At 35.7% G+C, this 18,345-nt stretch overlaps 1 protein-coding gene across 11 annotated transcripts in view; it reads left to right on the forward strand.

The window, feature by feature from the left end:
• The window catches only part of bru3 (bruno 3), a 197,856-nt gene that overhangs the window by 27,045 nt on the left and 152,466 nt on the right, over positions 1-18,345 (forward strand). For 2 of the 11 annotated variants that reach the window (XM_069847328.1, XM_069847329.1), the window contains exon 3: positions 17,226-17,295. The exons of the other annotated variants lie outside the window; for them this stretch is intronic. The gene's annotated coding sequence lies outside the window, so the exon portion shown is untranslated. The remainder of the gene's footprint in view (positions 1-17,225; positions 17,296-18,345) is intronic. 11 annotated transcript variants of the gene reach the window in all.

An 18,345-nucleotide genomic window follows, 5' to 3' on the forward strand; every position in this document is an offset into this window, starting at 1 on the left:
CAACTTTTCTTTTCAGTATTCCTTGCGACGTATCATTATTCCATGCCAGGAGTGTCAACTACGGTATGATTATCTGGTAGCCTGCTGTATTGTAGTGCAAAAAAATGCATTGCCATGAATGGACGTCACATTGAGCACCTCCTATGAACAAGTATTCAGATCTCAGAAAGTATATGTTGTAGGACCCATGTTTATTAGTCATTTTTCCTTTGTTTTGATGCATACTATCACCTCCAAAAATATTGGATACTTTTTTAACACTCTGTATATAAGTAATATAAGCGAGTTAAAAAATTAGGCAAGTTTTTAATGATAGTGAAGATGAAAAGGGAAGAGAAAATTAAAACTAATGGTGTATTAAATTGATCTATCTTGAAGTTTGTGTGTGTGATTAGATAGTAGGTAAATGAATTTGTTATGTTTTGAAAAGAAAAGTATATTGGATTAGTTTTTAGGTTAATGTAAGATTTAGCATCTTAGGTAAATATAATTGTAAAGCAAGACAGATCTGGGGTAATATAGAATTGTAACAGATCTATCTTACAGAAATATGATGGATGAATGAATATCATCATATCATATCATATTGGACATATAGGGAATTCAGTCAATGGCTAACACGCTATGAAATATTTCATGTAAAACAATTTTTATCTCAGAAAGGAAGTAAACACGAGTAAAATTGTATTAAACTTCTGTATTTGAAATATCTCGAAGAATAAACCCCTGAAATTAATGGCATTACTTGCAGGTCACCCTGTATGTTCCCTCCAACCAGTCACGTAGACTATTTACAGCCACTTCCCTACCCATTTTATTTTAAAATATAATCATTTTTGCCAAGTAATAACAGAATTTCAAAAAATAAATTACTGAATTAAAACAATAAAGATAATATATACGTCTACATCAGGTACGTGAGACGCATCTTAGCGAAATATCAGATACTCCATGGTCACGCGGGCCGCACGTTGCGAGACTGTTTATTAGCGAGCAATCCTTTACATGGCGGGGGGATTCCCGCACGCAGGTGCGCGATTAATCAGAGACTGCAGGAGGCATTTGTTCTTAAAAGCGCATTACATAACTTCTATAAAAAAAACCCTCCCTCCTCACTTTTACTAATGCCCCCTCATTCATATGGAAATTGCAGCCCCCGCTATATAAGAGAGAGAGGCGCCGCGCATCCTAATTGCTTCTTTTGTTTTATAATTGTTGCACTCCAAGTTTCCCTTCTTTCGAGAACAAAATTCCCCATGTCATAGTCAATTTAACCTAGTTTTTTTTTGTCCAAACAAAGTTAAGACTAATGACGTGGATAAGACTGCTCGTTTGCACAACATGGCCGGACTTCGCAACAATTAACACTCGATTACGTTCGAGGCATCTGGTTCAAGTTTAATTCCTTGACAGATCTCTATTCGGCGAGATTTTTAAAGTTACAAAAGATTGCTAGAAATTTTACAATTAAGGAGCAATAGTCGAATAATTTAGCTGTATACATAGAGAAAATCTCATTGTTAATCAGACTAAAGTCTTGATCAAATAGTCTGGATATTGCTACCAAATAATAATAATACTTATTAATGAAGAAAATGACAAAGTATATGATTATGTCTCGTAACGAGAATATTGTACGAAATGGAAATATAAATTTGGAAATTTATCTTTTGAAGAGGTGGAAAAATTCAAATACCTGGGAGCAACAGTAACAAATATAAATTATACTCGGGAGGAAATTAAACACAGAATAAAAATGGGAAATGAGTGTTATTATTCGGTTGAGAAATTTTTATCATCCAGTCTGCTGTCGAAAAATCTGAAAGTTAGAATTTATAAAACAGTTATGTTACCGGTTGTTCTGTATGGTTGTGAAACTTGGACTCTTACTTTGAGAGAGGAACAGAGGTAAAGGGTGTATGAGAATAAGGTGCTTAAGAAAATATTTGGGGCTAAGAGGAATGAAGTTACAGGAGAATGGAGAAAGTTACACAACACAGAACTGCACGCATTGTATTCTTCACCTGGCATAATTAGGAACATTAAATCAAGACGTTTGAGATAGGCAGGGCATGTAGCACGTATAGGCGCATCCAGAAATGTATATAGAGTGTAGAGTGTTAGTTGGGAGGCCGGAGGGAAAAAGACCTTTAGGGAGGCAGAGACATAGATGGGAAGATAATATTAAAATGGATTTGAGGGAGGTGGGATATGATGTTAGAGAATGGATTAATCTTGCTCAGGATAGGGACCAATGGCGGGTTTATGTGAGGGCGGGTTCCTTAAACGCCAGTAAGTAAGAAAGTAAGTAAGTAATGAAGAAAATTTCGTTAATTTTTTCATATAAAAGTTTTAATTTCTTTATACAAGGCCTATGGAGCTTAAATCCATTGCACTTATCTGCCATATTAGAAAATATTAAGTAGTAAACTTAATAGCGTGCAAGGTGAAACAGGTAAACTAGTACAAAACAAAATAAAAACAATATTGAACAAAAATTATATGATACAATGCTTTACGTAAGATATCTAATGTTATTTGTAGTCAAGAATGTGCATTACTTGAACTCGATTTAGATATTAATGATACAAAAAGCTTCACATAAGCACTCGTTGTTTCAACCAACGTGGAACAAAAATTTTCAGCTAGGGTTGCCAACCCTCTCGTAATTTCCGGGATCTCCCGTACTTGCCCCTAATTTTCAACAGTCTCCTGGCTCCCGTATTTTCCTTCTCTTCGAGCATTTTTCTCCCTTATTTTTCCATAATACAAAAATCATTATTTTAAACATTTGATTTTATTGTGAATGATTGTTTATATTATGAATTTTGTTGTTCAAGAGATGAATTGAAATGTGCAGTCTTTATAGGAAGTAATGCTTGCAAAGAATTGGTTTTAGTGTTCACCCGTTTAAAATCAAACCATGTTAATGTTATAAATTTGGGAAATCTGGCTAGTTTTGTTCTAAACATACCAAGTGGTAATGCTCATACAAAAAGGGTGTTTCACCTGATAAATAATTGGACAGATGTCCGAAACAGGAGCGTGACACATTTATCAAATCAGAGCTGAAAACTGCGGTCGACTTCAAATATTACGCGAGACAAACTCTGTCTCAAAATAGTCTTAATTTAAGCCTAGCTGACGAAGTGTAGAATAAAGTTGTGTTTTTAGTAACTGAACGGAATAATTTGTCAATTTTATATGTGAAATTTTGTTTCTTACTTAATTTCCCGTATTTTCTTCAAGAAAAATTGACAACCCTATTTTCAGCATACAAAAATGTTGTACCTGATGACCGGCAGTCATTTTTGTTTCAAAATATAAGTATGTGGCTTGTTGTATACTGCAATAACTCATGTCACTAAATTCAAAGAGACTAGAATAAAGTGTGTCAAAATGGATTTGTAACTTTCAGTTGTTATAAATGTATCATTTTAATATCATCCAAAAGGGTATTGTGTTCCGCGCCGTGGCATTGTGGTCTAAGGAATCTTGCCTAGGACTCGCGTTACGGAATGCGTGCTGGTTCGAGTCATCATGGGAGAAGAAATTTTCTCATGAAATTTAGGCCAGTGTATGGGACCTGTGCTCACCCAGCATCGTGATGCACTTGGGAAGCTACGATAGGTAGCGAAATCCGGTTGAGAATGCCAGCTATAGCGGCTGGGAGGATCATCGTGCTAACCACACGATACCTCCATTCTGGTTGGATGATCGTCCACCTCTGCTTCGGCATGTGGACGTGAGGCCAGCAGCCGACTGGTCGGTCTAGGCCCTTCACGGGCTGTAGCGCCACGGATTATAAAAGGGTATTGTGTGTAATTTCTCTCATGCGGTCTGTAAGCCTACAGCCTGTAAGATGCGGATGTCTTTATGAAAAACGTACTCAATAATTTAAACGTCATAGGTCACTCTGTTTTGTTGACAAACACGTGTTGAATTTAAAACCGAACGCTAATACCCGGTATGATTGTTACGGTCTTAGAAATAACCAGGCTTCGAAACTTTGGACTCGATACAATAAGTTTACTGTGCATGCACTATAGGTTGTTGACTCGCTGCCGGTAGATAGAGATGTGTTGAGGTAACAACGTTGCTATTTAGAGTAGAGTACGGTAGTATGGGGAAACACACACATATGTACATTCTGAAAGTAAATATACATTACACAATGATAATGTCAAAATAATGTGAAAAGCATTTATTCTCCTGTCTTTTATAAGCATTTGTGTTAAATTATACACAGTGTTAATGGTGGAAATAAGCATGTAGCAATTTTAATTTCTTCATTTATCCTATTGGTCGTCTTTAGGAAGTGCAGTTACAGCACCGAATTGCAATGTACATACTACAAGATACATTCTCAGTGTCTCAAACGTAAATCTATTTCGGTTATCTGCCACTGTAGAAAGCTGTGCTCTACGTCGCATGACGTGATAGGAGCAAAACGAAAAAACCTAACATCATTGCAGTCTCTAAGAGACAGTCCTTATTCTCGGGTGACTCTATGTCCACTAATTTGCTGTTTATGTTACACAATGTTCCATATCCGTTATTTTTACATAAAATTTATTTCCACTTCTGTTTTACACGTTCAGTAACCGGTGTACTTGGTGTCTCATTAATTCTCTGCATCATTTTCTAAATTAATTTCAGGGCTTCCGGCATCTCTTGCTCTGACTTTTCTAACCGTGTAATAGTTTCAGACACAGTTTGTATGAAAACCAAATTATTCGTCAGAACCTTCAAATCCAGAGCGTTTTCCTTTGCGTATTTGTTGGCATTCATTCTACAGTACCCCCACCCACTGTACACTTTACCACTCTACTCAGTACGCCGTTATGCGGAGTTCCCACTGAACTGCTCTATTGGGTCCGAAGTCTCGAAGCCTGGAAATAACATACAAACTCAAGTACGCAAGTACTGAAGGAATTTCTTGTCACCTCAACAACAGCAGTTGGAAAGTGCGTCAAACTCAAGTAATAAAGGATCACATAACAGTAAATAACTACAGCAGTTGAAAAGTATCGTTCAATAAACTCAAGTATCATTGTATCTGCTACCACAGAATTACTTCATTATTTGAAAAGCATCATTAAATGATAAATTCAAATACTTAAGCTAGTAAAAGAAAATGGTATCATTTCAGCAAGAGCGAGTAACTTCAGTAGTTGGAAAGAACTATTAAATAAACTTAAGAACATAAACAATAAGAGAATATCTTGTGATCTCGCCAATAGTGAATAACTTTGGCAGTTGAGAAACGTCGTTAAATAAAACTCAAGCACATAAGTAATAAGTAAAGTCGCGTCATCTTACCAACAGCGAGTAAGTTCGGCAGTTAAATAAAACAATAGACAACACACTGATACCCGCGAAGACGAACGGACTGCCGTTTGTGATTGTGAAAGTTTGGAAATCCTGCAGACAGAAGGGCTGACACCCTCTATCTGATATCGCCCCGGGCGTGCCTATTGCCCGCTAGTCGGGAATTTTCTGGAGCACATTTCAAACTTGAGTCGACTTCTGGGATTTCGCAAACTTGGCAACAAACATCGCATTTTATTGTCGAAGATAAAAACACAAAGTGGAGCGGCGGGATATCGAGGATAGACTCCAGGGCGCAGCATAATGAGCCAGCGAGCTCTCTACCTCAGATTTAGGTCGGACTCGGTCTCGTTTCGGAAAACGAAATAATTTTCATAATAACATTTGTTTTAATCTATGTTCGACTCCAGCTACTTGTAAAGTACGAAGCCAAACGATGTAATTACTGTATGCTGGTAATAAAAATGCAGTGCTCTATATTTCTTGTGAGCGTAATTTGGCACCAAATTAATTCTACACAATCAAACAAGGATTAACTTATAATTATCCAAAGTCGGCTTTTTTATTACTGATAAACACAAAATGTTACTGAGAGATGCAACAAGTCGTATAGGCCTACAACCTATGCATAAATGTGACTGATTTATGACAGTAAAGTTGTCGCGAATTTTCGCAAAATTTCACTTTTCTGCGAAAATCTTCATTTCTGCGATAAAATCGTAAAAATGTAATTTCTTTTAAATAAAAGAAATGCAATAAATTAGTTTTGAAGATGTTGGCTGAAAAAGTTGAGGGACACAATATATTTTAGAATTCTTTTGTTCTCCTTATTGGCCTAAATGACCACAAATAACCGAGTTTTTGCATAAAATCGAGTAAGTGGTAATACGGCTGATCTGAAAAGAGTATAAATTATATTATTATTATTATTATTATTATTATTATTATTATTATTATTATTATTATTAGCCACCGGCGTGGCTCAGTCGGTTAAGGCGCTTGCCTGCCGGTCTGAAGTTGCGTTCGGGCGCGGGTTCGATCCCCGCTTGGGCTGATTACTTGATTGGGTTTTTCCGAGGTTTTCCCCAACCGTAATGTGAATGCAAGGTACTCTATGGCGAATCCTCGACCTCATCTCGCCAAATATCATCTCGCTATCACCAATCTCATCGACACTAAATAACCTAGTAGTTGATACAGCGTCGTTAAATAACCAACTAAAATAAAAAAATTAAAAATTATTATTACTATTATTATTATTATTATTATTGTTATTATTATTATTGGGTTAAATCATGACGGAAAATAGGAATACCACTAGAGAACATTTTTCAACACCTGTATATTACTAGAATATCAGGAATTTAAATCCTGTTCTTCTTTGTAATAAGCCAGCGTTTCTCAAACTATGGTCCGCGTACCACCTGTGGTCCTCGAGGTCTACCCTTGTGGTCTTTCAAAAAAGACAGAGGAAAAAATAAAATTCAAACGAATTGCGTATCACACTATAGCTGAAAATCTCAGAGTTTGTAAATGACACATGGCAATCGCCTTTCACTTTTTCTCCCAGTACTGACATTTTATGAAATTTATTTATCCTACCCATCTATCGACTTCCCACTCTACTCTCAGCAAAAAAGAGAGATTTAAAGCATTATGAACGTGGTGTTTCTCGCTATCTTTTCCCTGCACATTTGGCGCCGTGCCTGTAACCCAGCTAGAGACTACCCGCATTCATAACAGGACCAAAGTACCGAGCCTTTCGTTGTATTTATGAATTTCTTAATAGTTTGCACATTGAAATGGTCACGTACTGTACGTCGTACACCAATAATAGAACATGCAAAATTGCATCTTTACTTGTTGAAAATCGAGCGTGTTTCTGCATTATTTTTTTTATTTCTCTTTTTGCAGATGACGATATAAGAAATTAACTTAACATTAACTTAATTAGTTAATAATAATGTAAAATTAATTGAATTAAATTAATTTTAATTAATTATTTCTACATTAAAATGTAAGTATTAAAATATGCTACATAAGTGATAAATTTGCTTTCGAAGGGAACAAGAGTAAGGTGGTCCGCGGAACTGTTCTGACTTAAAAAAAGTGGTCCCCACTTCAGAAAAATTTAAGAAACGCTGTAATAAGCCAATGACGGAAAATTTGTTCAGTAATGTAAAAGTGAGCAGGAGTACGCCGAGGAAAACTGTCCCAACTCCCTCTGTTCTAACCAAAAATATCACTTGGATTTCACAAGATTTAAACCAGACTGTCTGACATGGAGATACGATATTGGTGGTGGTGGTGGTGGTGGTGGTGGTGGTTGTGGTGAATTGGTTCTGTGATTTCTGGAGTAATGTTAGCGTGCCAAAACCGTCTTTGTCCACTTGGACTCATTAGGGTATACACTGGATCTTCAGCATTGGAATCCGGCTGTATGGCTGGTCGACTAACGGTGCGCCTGTGATAATTTTAATTTCATAGACTTCTCTCATTATTTTAGCCTGGAACTCTAAAAATATCGCTTTCTTTCTTCTGGTCGAAGCATTACCGAAAATGTCTCTCCCTCCCCGATAGCAATTCCCTCTACAGATTCCTGTAGGGCAAACCAGAAGACAGTCAGATGTTTGTACGAAGACAGAGACGCAGTCGCACTCTTTGACCCTCGCCGAGGAGGGAGGGGTGCAAGAGAGGGAGTGGAGCTTAAAAATTGTTAGCATCAAAGGGCAGTAACAAACGCATGAAAGTACAGAAGTGAAAAGTGGAAACTGCAGTCAAAAGATGGGAGTGGGGGGTGGTCTCATTAAGTTAATTTTCTTCCATTTCTAGACCTTCTAATTTACTAATTAGTATTTTACATCTCTGGGGCATAACGAGGAGCTGCAACTTTCGAGCTTTGATGAGTTTCCCGAAAAGTTTCTGCGACGACTAACCGAGCGTTTTCCTTCCCATTCGACTCTCGCCTCACCCTTCCTCACCCCACTCCTCGAACATTCTGTTTCTATCATATTTTATTTTCCCAGCCAGGGTTGTCCGGCAGGAGTCCGCTGGTTCCTACAGCTATCAGACAATTAAGAACAGTGAGATCAATAGATATTTGAAGAATGAAGTCCCTGTCCACATAAGTACAGGGACATCATTTTATTTTTACTAACATTTCTAATATTAACCTGGCTATACCTTTGGATTAACTGTTGAAAACCGGAAACACCGTTTACTACCCCCTTCCGCGACTGGAGTTTGATGATACTGGCGTAAAATACAAACAAATCACTTTACTAGGTATAGGAGGGAAGAAAAGTAGTTTTTCCATTTACGTAAACTAGGAAATATAGCGATTTTGAGTTTGATAACTTTCATTAGGTTTTTGTTTAATAAAAATGCGGTACTGTATTAACAGTAAGTGTTTTTACTCACGAACTGAGTTATCCATTCTGACGTATTCATTATGCAGTGTATATTATACTGTCTACAGCACATTAGCGTACAATTTAGAGAATGAAGTTACATTGAAAAATAATCATAATGTGGATATTTAAACACATTTTTGAAAATGGTAGCCGGTCATTTCGATACAAGTTTCAGTTCTTTTGTGCATATTATCGCACTATAGACTATTGTACCTAATTCCAGTTAGCAGTTTCGTCCTTCGTACTAGTAACTCATGTGAACTCTGTACCTACTCTATAAAAGAGTGCCTTACGTACTATAAATTCAATCTTCACTTCTGCCCGATCCGAAAAGATAAAATTACTCAGACATGCTATCTACTATCCGTCCAAGTGGTTTTGTCGCAGGGTCGTAGAAAGGGGGGAAATCACGTGACAGTTAATCTAATTATAATTTTATTCTTCGTATTATAGTTGGAATCTCCTGGTAGAGGGGCAGAGAAGGCCTGACGGCCTTATCTCTACCAGGTTAAATAAATAAATAAATAAATAAATAAATAAATAAATAAATAAATACTAAAATAATTACTAAGTACTAATTACTTTTTATTTATTTATTTATTTTTATTTGGTTATTTTACGACGCTGTATCAACATCTAGGTTATTTAGCGTCTGAATGAGATTAAGGTGATAATGCCGGTGAAATGAGTCCGGGGTCCAGCACCGAAAGTTACCCAGCATTTGCTCGTATTGAGTTGAGGGAAAACCCCAGAAAAAACCTCAACCAGGTAACTTGCCCCGACCGGGATTCGAACCCGGGCCACCTGGTTTCGCAGCCAGACGCGCTGACCGTTACTCCACAGGTGTGGACACTAATTACTTAAAGAGACCCTTTTTATGTAAGTTATTTTAAACAGTTGTATAATATTACGTAAACGTCCAATTCCTAATATAAATTAATGTTTTCAGAAACGAGCTAAGACAGCCCAGCCACTAGCCTTTACAGAGGGGGAGTAGAAGCGGGGAGGACCGGGATGTGACTTAGGCAAACGGTTGACTGTACCTGTGCGAAAATATGATTCAATATTGAAAACTCTTTCGTGACTGGAAAACGCGAACATATTTCTGGAAAGTACTATACTCACTAACTCAGTATACGCGACCTTGGCTCTGTGTGGAGAATGATTGGAAGTTTACTAGTAGAGAGCGTGGGAGTGAAGTACATTAAAAAACTCGGGTACAATAAAAATTGAAGTAAAAATAAAATTATGTCCCTATATAACTCAAATGTTCTTGTAACATTGAAAATGTCTAATTCTTTTGTAGTATTAAAAATATGTTTCTTAAAAGTGTAATTGTCTATTCTGACAACACTGTAGTAGTGAAGTTATGCTGTAGAGGAATGATTAATGAGTTAATCCACAGCTCTACTTTCTTTTCAGACGAAGCCATGATAAGGATTTTTCCCCCTCGGAAAGAATGCTATAACTTAAAATGAATAACTCAGCAATTTACTTTCTTGGGATCAATTTTTCTTTATAGGCTACGCATAGTCAAGGCTTTGAATATTCCTGTATCAAACCTGATTTCAATGGAAGCGGCACTCAATATATCTATCACATAGTGAAAACCTCACAGACCGAAGTAAACCACCAAACTGAACAGTACTTTGAGAGAGAACACTAAACACAATTAAAACAAAAAATAAGTTACTTACACAGACACTTTCAGGCTGGCAAACTGATTAGACTACACACGTTTAAAAGGAAAAGATTAAAAAAAACTTATACAGACATTATAAGGCATTTGTTCCCAAAATTATGAAGACACCCTCTGAGTTGACGAGCGGAAACCGTTAGCTGTTTCTTAAATTTCATGTGCCATCGCTATCATGTAGGCCTACCTTTCACTTGTTTTTCTTTCCATTCCACCCTTCTTTCATTCATCAATTCCTTCATTAATTCAAGTTTTCCATAAAATAGGCATGGAAATATTGGATAGGCTATCTGGGTTAAGTATAAAGGGTGAACCATAAGTATAGCTGACGCCAGCGTTTTTGGCGTGTGTCCTAGAGTATAGTGCCCAGTTTGTGAGCATGTTTCTAGTGCAGCTGAGAATGGTACTACTTCCTATACACATCACATCAGCCAAACACAGTTGTCAGGCTGACTACGGTGAAGGAAAGACACTCGCACTTAACGTTTCCATTACTTATTTCACATGCCAAAAACGGTGACATGGACTATAATGTCATTAATTTCTTTGAGATATTTCAAACAAAAACGTTTAATACAATATTGCTCGTTTTTGCTTCCTTTTCGAGATTAAAATTGTTTTATACTAAATATTTCATAGCGTGTTTTGGAAAAGTCATTGATTTAATTCCCAATACGCTCAGTCAATTTAAGAGAGCAGTGTATTATGATAAATGATTGAAATAATTTTAGTTTTGTCCTTTAAATGTGCAAAAATTTGATCCGAACAAATGTAAATTATAAAATTTCTTTGCAGAACGAAAAGTTACATTTGTTCGGATCAAATTTCTACACGTTTGAAGGACAAAACTAAAATTCTTTCAATCATTTATTATCATGATACAGTGCTCTTTTAAGTTGGCCTAGCATGTTGGGAATTAAATCAATGTCTTTCCCAAAACAAGCTATGAAATGTTTCATATAAAACAATTTTTATCTCCAAAAGAAAGCAAAAATGAGCAAAATTGGATCGGTCATGTGAGAAACCACACAATTCCATTTTTAGCCAAAACGAGTTTATTGTGTTTTTGATATTAATCCATATATTCACACATCTATAGGAGAAAGTAGACATGCCCACCTTATTTTAAGTGATGATATCATGATAATATTTCCCTGAAAAGGATGAAATCAAAAGGTTTTATGAAGAGAGATTTTACCGACCTAGTCGTAACAATGATGGCGCATCTGAAGACTTCATTAAGATCTCAGTTTTTTCACTTTGAAACGTTTCGGATTTTTTCTTTTCATTTTGTAATATGATGGACAAAACACAAGTGTATTAAATTTCTATTCAAATGGCTTTCATTCACAATAGCTTTCATACAAAATAAATGCAAACTATTGTAATTTGTTAATGAAATCATTTCGGGTATTTGAGAAACAACACATCTTCACGACCTTTAGGGCACCCTAGCACTCTCAAATGTAATTAAATTTTGTTTTGAATATATCTAGAAATATTGCAATTCATATGAAAAATTCACTCTAGCTTAATTCTGCTACACAGTTTATTTCAGTGTTTAATTAATAGTTCATAGTATTTTGTTGTTTAATTCGTAAATAACTCTTGTATACATGTAACTCTCATCTAAATCAAATTGTTGAATTCTTTGTAAGTTCATGCATACGGTATGTATATACTCTTTTTGCTGGTTGAGTGGAAGAGAAGGCCTTACGGCCTTAACTCTGCCAGCTAAAATAAAAATTGTTATTATTATTATTATTATTATTATTATTATTATTATTATTATTATTATTATTATTATTATTATTATTATGTAGCTATATCCATCATTGATAAGCTGCAGACTGTTTTTTTTTTGCACCTTTCTCAAAGCTTATAGCTAAGGACATGTGTGGTTTCTCAAATATCGATTCAATTACGTGCATTAAATTTTTTGTCTGAAATATCTCAAAGAATAACCCCATGAGATTAATGATATTAATTACGTAAATGACTGTCAAATAAAATACTCTACAGTGTTAAATAAATTACATATTGCATTTTAATAATTAGAATTTTCTTACATCCCCTGTCAATTTCTAATTCATGGTGAAGAAATCAGTTGTGAGGTAATTTCTTTGCTAGAAATTGGTTTCATCTACTTCTTTTGATCCACTTTTGCTCCAGTATCATCATATGAATAGAACGTAGACTCTCTATAGTCATAGAAACGTAAATAAAAATTACGTAATTATTGTAAAAAAAACACGAAAAAACTAACACGACTTTGAGAGCTTTGGCTCATAGGTGTAGCCCACGGAGTTGAGTTGCGGCCCGCCTTTCTGTGCCCCCCTGTGTTTGTACTTCTTCTCCTGCGGCCATTAATATCGGCCGTCTTCCCATTAGCACCGACGAGTAAAATGAGACTCACTCTACGGGGGGGCTTCGCCCATTACTCAGCTGCGCCATATTAAAACTAGAAGTAGCAACAGATTAATCGGCTTGGACGGACAGACACATTTGCGAAGTCTCTGAATATTCACAAGAATTCCTTCCACTTTTTTTTTTCTTTTTTCTTACTTCTTGTTAATTTACGCTTCACCCTACAAGTGGCAACACTTCAATATTTTAACTTTCCGAAAACAGAATTAAGTAATTTGTTTACCATATAACTTCCAGTAGGCGAAATACTTTAATGATTTCGATAAAAAGAACATTAACAATAAAGAAATATCACAAAATATATTTTGTATTGTTGATACTTTATTATTATCCAGCACATTAAAAATGTAAATAAGTAATTTAATATTCTCGTACAAAAAACCTTCATTGTTTCTGAGAAAGCTTTCGACACAATGTCACGAGGAACTCTGTTGTGTTTTACTATAGGGGAGACTCGGCTAATTCCGCAATATTAAGAAGTAGCTAAATCTTTCATATTTTTATCAAAATGTTTATTAAAAATATTATCAAGGTATGTAGACATGGACGAACCCTTTCATTACCAAATGAGAAAAAGAGACCTATTATAATACAATATATTTAGTTGTACATACATTACAGTTGAAAAAGAACTCGGGTAATTCCGCAACAGTGCGGATAAATCCGCAATAGGACTTGGCTAATTCCGCAGTCGAAAATAATTACGAAATAATTATGAAAGTAACGTAAAAGGAACAATTTATATGTAACAATGCTCACTTTCTTCACAGCTGTGTAGCAAAACACGAAAAACAGCCAACTTTCGATGTTTCACTGTATTGCCGACAGAGGTGTCGACCAATATCTTTGATTTTTTTCTATGGCACTGTAGAGGACATGCCTCCTGTTGACAGCATCTCAAAACTTACCTTCACGCTATTGTAAAGCCGCAGTAAAATCATATATGCACTACTGCGAAATTACCCGTACTGCGGAATTAGCTGAGTTTCCCCTACAGAATGGAAGTGAAATAACCGTGCATATTTTCAGAACGAATACCTCATGTTGTAGCCTATGTAACAAAGTACATATAATGCTATACTGGTGGAAAGTCCATACTTTTCTCAGAAAAAAAAAATGTTATTTTCCAAACGTTTAACATCCTCTTATTCGGTTTGAATATTAAGAGTAGGATCGTGATTTTTGTCCGTATCGACAGAAAACCCAATAAAGAATCATTTATCCCTCTGGCATATTTCAATAACGTGGATTGTTTTCATGTAAATTTAATTTAAAAGTCAATAACTTGAAGTAACTGACCGGTGTGATCAGCTTGTAACATTGTAGCCTGAAAGGGAGATGAGAGGTTGTTCGCTAAGGCAGACAGACCTGAGTTCGTTTATCTCTTTCATCTGTATTGCGAGAAAAAAGAGCAGTGTGTTAGCGGCGATGTTGTCATATTGCTGAAACTTCAAACTTAATTTTCTAATTATCCGGGCATTTAATCACAAAACGTAATATAGGTTTTCTATTAATCTAAGTGACTCTATCATCCCTTTTAATCTTTAGGGTTATTTCGCTTCCACTCTGCATAAAGAAATTATACAAAAGTTTCATTCAACTCACCCCTTCCTCCTTGGGCGGTTGTATGTAGCCTACATGAAAGCCACCGGCGCAATCATACGGTAGACGCGTTTGCATACTGATCAGGGGCTGCTCTGGGGCGTGGACTAGAATCCCACATGGGATAATTAACTTTGAGTTTTAGGAAGTTTTCCCCAACTGTATGTCGAATGTCATGTAACTCCATATCGAACACTCGGTCTCACCTAATGAAGTACCTACTATCTCGCTATTCCCAATTCCTGAAGGCAAATAGCATAATAGTTGAATATGGCGTCATTAAATAACCGACTAGAAAATAAGAAATGTATATACCTACATTAGATTTAATGTTCGCAGTGCAATATATATCATTTTCCTTCTCCTTAGATGAAATAAAATGAAATAACACCTATGCAATATCGTATCATAAAAATTAATAGATAAATGTGGGCAAAAATATGATAAAACAAGAGCACAGAACTTAAGATTCGGCTTTAGAACTGAATAGGGCGTCTATAAATAACTAGAACCAACCCATCAACATGAACTCTGTGGAAAAGCCTGTAATTTCTAAAACTTCAGAAGAATGCTGGAAATAGAAAATGTATTTAGGTCCATTCAGGATATAAAACTATCATAAAAGCAAAGGTTGGTTAGCCTATAATAGTTTAGCAGAAAGGTAACTTGTATTACAGTAATGTACGGAGTAGTGTGTTAGAAATTCTCTTTTTTTGTTCTCCATAACCTCTTTTTGGTAATAGTCTTTCATGAAGTATATTAAAAGCACATATATTGAACATCTTAACGTTTTAGGCTAACAAGCGTGTTAAATAGCTCGGTAATGTTTTGGATCTCCAATGCTCTTTTTAGTTTGAATATTGGAAAATTATTAAGAAGGCTATCATGATGTAAATGTGAACACAACAAGTATAAGTACATCTGTGTGCTTTCTAGATTATTTTGTGATGTGCTTTGATTCGTTCTGACAGAACATGATAAGAGAGAAACTAGTAAAAATCCAGATGATTTCTTGGAGCTTGAGGAATTTGTTTTCTAGGATAGACCTCATAGTAAAGGAGCTTGTGAAATCAAATGTTCTTAAGGAGACTCCTAAATTTATTCAAAATTAATTGTTGGCTGCATGCTATATGTATACGAATATATTTGTATTTTTCACGAGCCACTGCTGGTTCAGTACTTAAAAGTCCTAACATGAACAATATAAAACACGAGGAAATAAAAAATAGATTCTCCAAATTCTTACCTGTTATTACAGACCCAGCGACAAAAGAATTGCAGCCAGAAAGCGTAGCATTAAAAGACTGATAAAATGAATGGAACAGTAAAAATTTCAATTTATTCTTCAGAAAGCTGGTGATGTATTAATAATTATGACAGAACCAGTGATAATTATTTCGAGTTCATCTTTTCGAAATTATTTTAATATGCTAACTTCATTTTAGATTAAAAATATTCAAATTTCGCACTTCATGTCTATCTATAAATATTCCATTATACAAAAACCACTTCGTAGTTTCGAACAAAACATTGCACTCAGACACAAGTTTGTTCAAAAACCACATTCCTCTATCAAATTCCCTATAAAAAAAAAGACTTCTTGTTGCTGATAGTGCAAATGTAAAAATGTACCTCATTACCTGCTTTCTTTATCATCAAAATTGTCAAATAAAGATTTGCTTCACACGTAAAAATTAACAAATTAATAGTAGAGGGCGTATCATTAATATTGTGATGTCATTAATAGACATGTACACGGTGGCTTTATAGCCTTTTAAAGTTATCTGTCCACCAATGTAATACAATACAAGAAATACATGTATACTAGCACACATATACATGTACATCCATAAATATGCACACCCATACATGCATATACATACATACATTACATGCTTGCATGCATGCATGCATACATACATACATACATACATACATACATACATACATACATACATACATACATTACATGGAATATGTTGAATTTAAAATCTAATGCATTGTATTAATTTATTTGCCAGTGTTATATAGAAATTTCCACACATATATTTTCATAATTTATCTGCACACACAAATTCCACAATTTGGGACATCTGGCCGAAATCTACGGCTGACCACTAGGATCCAAATACAAAGCAGAGGTTAAATTAAAAGTACAATATGATTGCGGAGAGAATACGGAACAATGATAAATTTAAAAATAAAGTACATTTTGATTTCGGAAAAACATGAGATGAAAATACATTGAAGAGTAATGAAATGAAGTAAAACAAAAAAAAATTACATAGCATACAAGTGATTGTCTAAAATGGATAATGAATCTCTCAATATCATTAGACAAATTTTGTTAATATCTTCATTAGAAAATTTAAGAGAAATGAGAAATGTATTGAAGTCTAGAAAGCAAAATAAGCTATAAAAATGTTAAAAGTCAAAATCTCCAGTAACATTTGTGAAGCAACCACAGTAGTTAAACATACGAGTTTCTAGAAAATAAATTCACAGAAATACAAGTGCCCAGCTCTAAGTGCGCCACATGTGGCCACAAAACTAAATGCGGATTCTTTGAACGTGTGCAGTTCTTGCAGCTTCCTCTAAACTGTGCTGACTGCATTCAGTTTCCCAGCCGTTTCTGTTCAGCAAAGAGGAGCGCATTTGTAGAATTAGTTACTATTAGACTCAATAAGTGTGATATAATGTTAACTGGCTTATCTTTCTCTTCGTAGCCGCCATCTTTGTTCTGTTCTGTATTGCAGAGTGCATGATGGGGGACGGGAGAAGCAGTGCCATCTTCTGGAAGTAGGAGACAACCATAAACAGCTGAAGGTAACCTCGACTTCCAGGAGATAGCTAGCTCCCCAAACCTATTGCTTCCGTCAATCTTACCTCACCCACCAGCCCTTCTTCAATGTTTTGTTTTAAATTAACCACCAAAGTCCTATTTTATAATAGTTTCACTTACAACGAACAGTCCACCCCCTGTGTGACTACACCCCTGCCTCTCACCACTTACAGTGTCGTTCGTCTATTAGAAATGTTGTGCGTGGTGTAGTGATGTTCATTTGTCTCACTCTCCTGTTTCCCCCACCCCTCACCCGCCCTTCAAAAGCTCGCTCGTTGATTGGTTGGTTCGCTCGTTGGGTGTTGGTGTGTTAGAAGTGATTGTTGTGTTTTTATCTCTGTTTTTATCTATAAAACACCAATATTTCTTTTCTGGGTGTGTTTTACTGTGTTGTTACAGCGTCTTTAGCTTGACTTGCTTTGGCCTGTAGTCTCTAAGAAGACCCAGAAGAGGAGATGGGAACTAACGCTCGCTATTAAATAAAAGCGCATTCGACTAACCGACACTGTATCCAAGCTTCTTTTGAGAACGGCTGCCATAGTTCTCCGCGTCGTTGCCAAGAAGCACCAGCCAGTGTCGTAGGACTGTCTAAAACTTACACCGTCTAGTATTACGCCACGAACAAGGCTTTATTCCATACAAAATTAAGATTCCCCAGAATCAAAGACAAAAACGCACCAAAGACTTATTTTTGTAAATTCAAGAAAGTAACGGAAACACGTGCTATGTCCCATAGGAATGCGACAACGCTCAGGGGGTTGCCATAGTAAAAATCGAGTTGTAGAATTCTCTTCTCCACATTCAAAAGAGTTGTTAGTCTCTCTCTCTTTTTTTTTTTTTGTCTGCGTATAACTTAACTATGATCTTTCGCCTATTTCACTCGAAAGATTCAGAAATGTTCAGGAAAGGCTAGGAAGGAATGTATTTATTTAGATCCTCAATTTTAGACTACATACATGAAAATAAAAACAAGAAACTTAACTAAGATCCCGTTCCCACATTTTTCTCTCTCATAAGATCTTCTAGGAACCCAA

Source organism: Periplaneta americana, chromosome 15 (assembly GCF_040183065.1).
Source record: "Periplaneta americana isolate PAMFEO1 chromosome 15, P.americana_PAMFEO1_priV1, whole genome shotgun sequence".
Lineage (NCBI taxonomy): Eukaryota > Metazoa > Arthropoda > Insecta > Blattodea > Blattidae > Periplaneta > Periplaneta americana.